Source organism: Bidens hawaiensis, unplaced genomic scaffold (genome assembly GCF_021521415.1).
Source record: "Bidens hawaiensis isolate Kalapana, Puna unplaced genomic scaffold, B.hawaiensis_p1.1 tig00011798_1, whole genome shotgun sequence".
Taxonomy (NCBI): Eukaryota; Viridiplantae; Streptophyta; class Magnoliopsida; order Asterales; family Asteraceae; genus Bidens; species Bidens hawaiensis.
In genome coordinates this window covers 226,753-234,674 of record NW_027491938.1, presented here as the reverse complement: position 1 = coordinate 234,674, position 7,922 = coordinate 226,753, and positions in this window count along the sequence as shown.

Here is a 7,922-nt window from a genome sequence, read left to right as displayed (position 1 = left end):
CGGCTGCATCCGGGCCAGGAGAATCCGAAGCTCATTGGTTAGCCTACCCTCCTGGTAGCTAGCCATTGCTTCCCCCAACGCACCACTGGGAGCTGCGTGACGAGCCCACTCCACGCACTCCACAGGCGTGCGAATGGTTGTTCCTCGGCGGATGTTCCATCGTGGAACATACACTTCATTGGAATCCGACACTGCAAAAAACAAAAAGCAGTTAGGAAAAGATGATATAAAAAAAAAAAAAAAGGCCAAAAGAACCCTACGCACCTGTAGGGTCGACAACAGGCCGATAGCCGCCAAACCCATCACCTGAACCCAAGGGAAATCCATCCAAGAGGTCAGGAAGATGGGAAGGAGGCAGAGGTTGGCGAGAAGCCCCAAGCATACCGGAAGGATCGGCCGTCGTTGCCGATGACGGAGGAGGCATGGTGGAGGCCGCCGCGGTAGTAGAAACCAACGGAGGTGAACTCACAACCGTGGTCGCCGCTGCGGAGGAGCCCGCAGAAATAGTCACCGCCGGCTCAGTGAAAGATTCAGTAAATATGGCACTGATAGCCGGCGGAGATGTCGTCACAGTTGGAACAGTTGGCTCATCCAGGTGAGCAACTGAACCAACTGAAGCAGGCGCAGACGCCTGGGTCATCGCCTCAGGTAGGTTGACCAAACCTACCGTCATGGGTCCGGAGGTGCTCCTCCCCGCTCCACCCTGGAATGCGGTAGCATCCACGCCTGCACAAAGAAGATAAGTATAATGATGGAAAGCTATGAAGTTAAAAGTAAAGGAAGTTTGTACTTACGGGTTTTCTTGAGCCTAAAAGTGCGAACAGGCGGGGACGAACCCGATGGAGCCGGCCTCTTTACGCCGCTCACCGTCATCCTGGGCTGCCCGGAGGTGACAGTCGTCGCAGCCTCCGGAGCAGTGGTCTTATAACCACCAGGGTTCCCCGCCACCTCCTCGCTTTCGGTCTCTGAATCAGACCGATTCACCGGATCGGCAGTGGAGGCAACCTTCGCCTTCCCCTTCCCGCCGGCAGCCTTCTTTTTCCGCACCAAAGGAGGACCATCTGCGGATTCCTCATCAGAAGACAAGATTAGAGGAATTCCAGCAGAGGTTTCAGCATTGAGAGGTCGAGGGTTGAATAACTCCTTACCTGGCCGCCTGGCGCTCAGGATCTCGTGGCCTGGCGGGTAGACCTCCACGAACCGATCCGCCGTCTGTTCAAGGATGGGCAACTCATTCTCATCTAGATCACGAGTACCCATCCGAGTGGGACCATCAGCCTCCCGCGGATGCAGGAGTGACTGCAAGTCATTCCCCTCTGAAATAAAAAAAAATAAACAGTTAGAAGAAAAACCTATATCAGCAAAGAAGACAGAGCATACCGTAAGGGACAGAGTTCAAACCGTATTCGAGGACGATGGGAACCTGCGACGCCTCCTTCCACACCCGGCTCATCCCAAGCATCACCATCCCAGACTCCGCAAAGCGGTATACCGGAGTCTGGACCCGGGAGATCTTGGCGAACCACTCCGCCTCCTGGTAGTTGAGGGCGTGAAGGGCGGGGAGTGCTCTCCCATTCTTAAAGGTCATCGCAAGGGGGACGACGCGAGCGGAGATATAAAAAAACTCACGCTTCCACGACCGAAGACTGCGCTCGGTAGCGCAGATCTTCAACCCCTTGATCCGATTGACCAAGGTGTACCACCCCTGGATGCACCTCCAGGAGTAGAAGGTCATCAACCGATCTACGTGGGGCTCCATGCCCAGAATGAGGCACACCCACTCAAAGTGGCGGATCTTGGCGATCGCCATCGGGTGTACCTCCGTCAGATGCACGCCGTGCCTCTCCAAGACACGGTATACAAACTTCGTCAATGGGAACCTGAGATTCCCATAAACGAAGAATGCAGCGTACACCCCTATCTTGCCCTTGGGGGCATCGTACACCGTCTGGTGTGGCTCCGGAAACTCAGGCTCGAACGGCTCGAGCATGAACTTCCAGACGACGTACCGATAGAGGTCGGCCGGAAGAGCACACTGGCACTCGCCAGCAGTACTCTTGTCATCCTTATCGGAAGTGGACGACGGATTCTCGACGAACACGTCAGACTCCTCGGCAAAAGAAGACATGTTTCGGATGTACAGAAACGGTTTCAGAAGAATGCTCGACGGAATAGTGAGTATTCGCCGGAAATCGTTTAGAAGATGAAGAGAGAAGTGAAAGTGTGGATTACAAAGGACCCTCTCCCCCTTTATATACTCATCGCAATTAATGCGATGAATTTAATGCGGAAGAGAGAGAAATCACAGGTGCAATGAAACTATGACACGTGGCAAAGTGCAAGCTGGCAACAGCTGTTGAAAGGACGCGTGCCATTAATTTCGCGGCCACGCGCCCAAAAAATCGCGCCCACGCGCCTGAAAAAGCGTCTGGAATGACCATGTACTGTCACGTCGCCATAACTTCCTGCACGTCCTGACACAGTCAGAAGAAACCGTCGGACGACGTTTCAACAGTTTGGACTGTTCTTATCCTTTCACCAACTCTTCGAATTTCAAAATTTCAAAAAGATTCAAAAGTAAGCGGGAAAATACCCCTTACCTTGGCAACCAAGAAACTATAAGACAGGTGCGAGTATAGTGTTAAGGCAAAACCCTTCACATACTTGGCACCTGCAAGGAATTGAAGCCAAGAATACCTCGGCAACCAAGTAACCATAAGACGGGTGCGAGTACAGTGTCAAGGCGAAACCCTTCACATACTTAGCACCCGCAGGGAATTGAAGCCAGGAATACCTTGGAAGTAAAGTAACTATAAGACGAGTACGGGTACAGTGTCAAGGCAAAACCCTTCACATACCTAGCACTCCGCAGGGAATTGAAACCAAGAAGGATCTTCTGGGCAGTGCTTGCGGAAACGGGAATAACATCCCCGCATAGCGGGAACGTCGAGAACTAGACTGTTTGAACCTCCAAGATGGAATTGGTTGTTTAAACATAATTGATCACTATGTTCAAAACTACCAAAACCTCATGGAGAATCTACACAAGTGGAACTCAACGCTCCTGACTTGCGAGGAGGTTACAGACCTACCCGCATCACTCCCAAAGATCAAGCAGAAAAGTCGGGAATTTCTGCGTGGCATTAGGAAAACCGCGGGAAGAATCCCCACGGAAAACCTTAAAACTAAAAACCCTTTTCAAAACCCCTTGCTAAAGTCCAAAAGTTCACCTCACTTATTAATAATTCATGAGAAGAACATTGGACTGGGGGGGCTTGAAGAGGTAGGTCCCAGCAGAGCCCAGTTGGACCCGCAAGACTCACCTCAAAGAGGGACGTCTGCGCAAGGACCAACTGCTTCCGCAGGACCCACCATGCCCAGAGATGAAGACCTTACGCGCAGTACGCCAGCTGTTCCCGCAGGGAAAGCCTCCCAATGGTGAAGTACCCCGCTTGTTCCCGCAGCTGCGGATACAAGCCATCAGGGAAGGCTACCCGCATTAATAGCAAGGCTACACGCACAAGGCACTAACTCTTGATACTTCAGTAATGTCACCTGAAGGAATGAGCAAGGCGGGAATACTCCCGCCCAAATGAGCCAGTCCGTATGCTTCTGGAAGATCTTTTGTACTATACCTGCTAAGGTATGGGCAAAATAGACGATCTGACCAAAACAGCCCATGAACCAATCACAGGGTGACAGCTCACCGACAATAGTACGAGGAGGAGCACCCTCTAGTACTGTTTGTCACTATTAGCCGCTGCCTACTCACCAACCCTCACTGTGGGACGTGCGTAGCCTACAGTTGGTGGAACAGTGCATAGCCGGCAGTAAAGGAACAGTATACAGCCGGCCTTGTCACTATCGGCCGCAGCCTATCCACCAACCAGCATGGCACGTGCGTAGGCCACAGTTGGTAGAACAGGAATACTATTCAGCCGGCTACACCTTCTTGGAAACCTACCTTCGGCTATAAATACCCCAAATGGTATGATCATCTCATCTTATCTTGTATCTTATACCTGATATCTGCTCTAGCAATCTCTTAATATACACTTATATTCAGAGCAATCTAGTCTGATTCTCACGCCGGAGGGTGGTCACAAGGAGGAACCCCCCCTTCTCAGTGACGAGCTTACGGTGTCTGTTTTGCAGGCCACCTGAAGAACAACTTTCTTTGCTGGACCTCATTCTCGTGGGAAACATCTATTTAACCCCCAGATTATCCGTAATCTGCCCGGGGGTCAATTAGTGTTTCTTCAATAAGTAATTTACATCATGAGTATTTAGACATTATGAGTAGTTTTGGTTTGCCGGTAAAAAAAAACTAGTCTAGGTTTCAGCATTATTTTTAACAACCAAGTAATTACTTTATTTCTACTCCTGAAAGCTACCTTTCGAGAATGCAAAGAATGATAAATACGATGATATGTAGAAATTCGAGTTTTCAATATCTTTTTCGTATGCGTGTATATATATATATATATATATATATATGTGTGTGTGTGTGTGTTAGGGCATGGATTTTCAGTATCCTCAGCAAAGATTATATTCAGAACGAATCCACGATGCGGTGTCCTCTAAGGTAACTGGTATCCTAATTACATTATATAACTAACACGATATTTGCTACTTTCCATGTTTACCAGGTCAAAGACCGTTGCTTAATCACCCGAATACTCGCACTTTCAGTTGATAGATCATGGCATAAAAGGAAACGTGTTGATTGAAAGATTAACGGCTAATTAGATTTAGTCTAAGAGTTTCCTTAAATATAGGGCATATTGTTAGACTTTGTTCATTATAAATAGAGCTCTAAACAAATGATCAAACACACACTCTAACACTCGAGAACTTACTAGTACTCGCTTTCTTTGTAATCACGATCAAGTTTGAGCTCCACAATTATAATCACCATTATTATTAATAAACCGGTGGTGATAGTTTTCACCGCCCGGGGACCTTTTGCTTGTTATCCTAAGGATAACGGGTTTTTTCCTCGCAACAAATCCTCGTGTTCAAGCACTTTTACGTTCATTTCATACAAGCACCAAGTCCCAATTACTAATTTGGTTACGAAATCATTGTTGTCAATTTTTGACCAAAACAATTTGGCGTCCACCGTGGGGCTTTCGGTGCTTCAACCCATCAAAAACTGTTTGCTTCACACTCAATCATTTTTCATCCCTTCATTATGGCCTCACAACCAAAAACCAGCTCTGTCTTTGCTCCGATGGTCACCGCTGCTTCAAATGTCAATCCACGACCTCCACTAGTGCCAAAGAAGAACGCTCAACCCAGAGGAGAACTTCCACCATTCGCGGGGTCCTCTACACGTGTGGACCCGGTTATTTCTAACAATGATATTTTTGCTTGATGAAATAGGTCAAAACACACATGGAGCAGCAGGAAAAGACCAACTCAAGGCTATTTAAGGAGATCGAAGGAATCAAAAAGAAGCCAGGACAGGAGGCTACTCCAATCATGCCCAGGGTTTTTGATTTTGGTTCTCTAGGATCAACCATCCTTCAGAATCCTGGATCCTTGGGGACACAATCAACAAGGACTCCGTCTCAGCAGTAATCAGGAAACGGAGGACCTTATCTTCCGGTATCCTTGGAATTACCTAGACCAACGAGGCCAAATTTCATCAACATGCAGCCTCCTTCAACCATGCCAGCTGGCGTATTCTCATCAGGATTTCCCATAGCGTCCTCTGAAGTACATGTTGGAAATGACATCCCAATGCAGGCGTCACCTTATCCTGAGGATACCCTCAATGGAGGAACTAGCCGTCAAGGCTCAGGATACCAAAGACCTAACCATGACCCCGATAACAGTTTATTTAATGATAATTTATACACTAACCGTGGACATATGCAGGATAAGGGGATAACCCCCGAGATAGCTAGGGAACTGCAGAAAATGAAAGATATGATGTCCAGTATCCCCGGGATAATCCTTCCCATAGATGAAGTTCCGGTGGCCAGTCACAAACTTTCCAAGTTCACCTGGCCCATATGCGACGTGGAGATCCCCAAGAAATTCCAGACGCCCAACATGAAACTTTATGACGGCACTACGGATCCTGAGGAGCATATAGCTCAATACAGAGAAAGGATGGAAGTCAACCCTATCCCCGCTGAAATCAACGAAGTATGTCTATGTAAAGGGTTTGGTTCAACACTAACAGGACCGACCCTCAAATGGTTATTAAGTATTCCTTCCAATACTATCACTTCCTTTGCTCATTTAATAAACTTGTTTAATAAAAAATTTTCTTGTAGTAGATCTTTTGAGAAAATGACAGGTGATTTATATAGAATTGTTCAGCATAACAATGAATCCCTAAGGGATTACATAATCAGATTTAGCAGGGAAGCTTTGGAAATCCCCGACCTTGATATGGCAGCTGCTGTTGAAGCCTTTAAGATGGGACTTAGGAAGGATTCTCCTTTCTACGACGACCTCGTCATGACTCCATGCAGGAATCTTGACGAAGTCAGAAACAGGGCATTGAGATATATTCGGCTGGAGGATGATAAGAAGGCTCACGGAGGTTTGGTTATCCCGAAGTACGAATCTACCAACAGGAAATCAGACTCTCCCCAAAAATTCTTTAGGCCAAAGCCTTATTCCAAGCAGGATAATCCCAAGATCAACGTTGTGGAAGAAGACGAAGATGACGAAGAATATCCTAAAATATCTGAATATTGCTTTAACCTAGATATTGGTGGTGTGATTTGTGCCATGCAGATACTAGGTAACAAGGCTAGATGGCCTAAAAAAATGAGAAGCCCAGATCCAACAAAGACAAGTCAAAATGGTGTGCATTCCATGAAGACTTTGGCCATCGGACAGACGATTGTATAGCACTCCGGAAGGAGATAGGATACCTACTCAGTAAGGGACACCTGAAGGAACTATTTGGAAGAAATAAGAACAAGAGTCAGGATCCTGTCAAGATACCTGAAAGGGCACATTCTCCACCGCCCGGGGCTAAGGTGGTATCCTTCATCTCGGGAGGATCTGACATCTGCGGGATCTCGTATTCAGCAGCCAAGAAGCGTTCTAGAGAAACGAAGATGGACAACGGAGAAAGACCTCTCCGTACTTCCACATTGACAACTCAAAGAATCATATCCTTCGATGAAGAGGACAGATGTGACCTTGTGGATCCCAACCACGACGGTTTGATAATCACTTTATGTATAGCTAACTGTTTTGTGCGCAGGATACTCGTAGATGGAGGAAGCTCTGTAAACATTATCCAGATGGATGCCTTGAAGAAAATGGATATCCCGAAAACGGAAATTATCCCGAAATCCTCAGTCCTTGTCGGATTCAGTGGCAAGACCAAGAACACCTTGGGAGAAATCAAACTTCCAATATATATTGAGGGAACTAACTCCCTACAAAAGTTTTGCGTTATTGACTCTTTATCTTGTTGTAATGTGATTTTAGGCAGGCCCTGGATCAACAGCATGAAGGCAGTACCCTCAACCTACCATCAGTGTGTGAAACTCCCAAGTCCTTGGGGAGTCATCAAAATTGAGAGTGATCAACAAGATGCCAAGGAATGTCATGCTTCATCAATGAAGTGGACTACAAAGCCTACTCAAGCATAGCAATTACAGAAACAATCAGTGAAGGTCCTGCAAGCAAGAGAGCATGATGTAAAGGAAGTATCTTTAGATCCTTAGGATACTGAAATCAAAGTATTGTTAGGATCAAGTATTCCTGAGGATATTGAGATGGAATTGATATCCTTTCTAAAGAAAAGAGCTTCTACCTTCGCCTGGAAACATGAAGATATGACAGGTATCTCTATAATCACTCATAAACTTGGTATAGATAAATATTTCAGGCCAGTACATCAAAAGCGAAGGAAGTTTGCTCCTGAGAAAAACGCCATCATACAA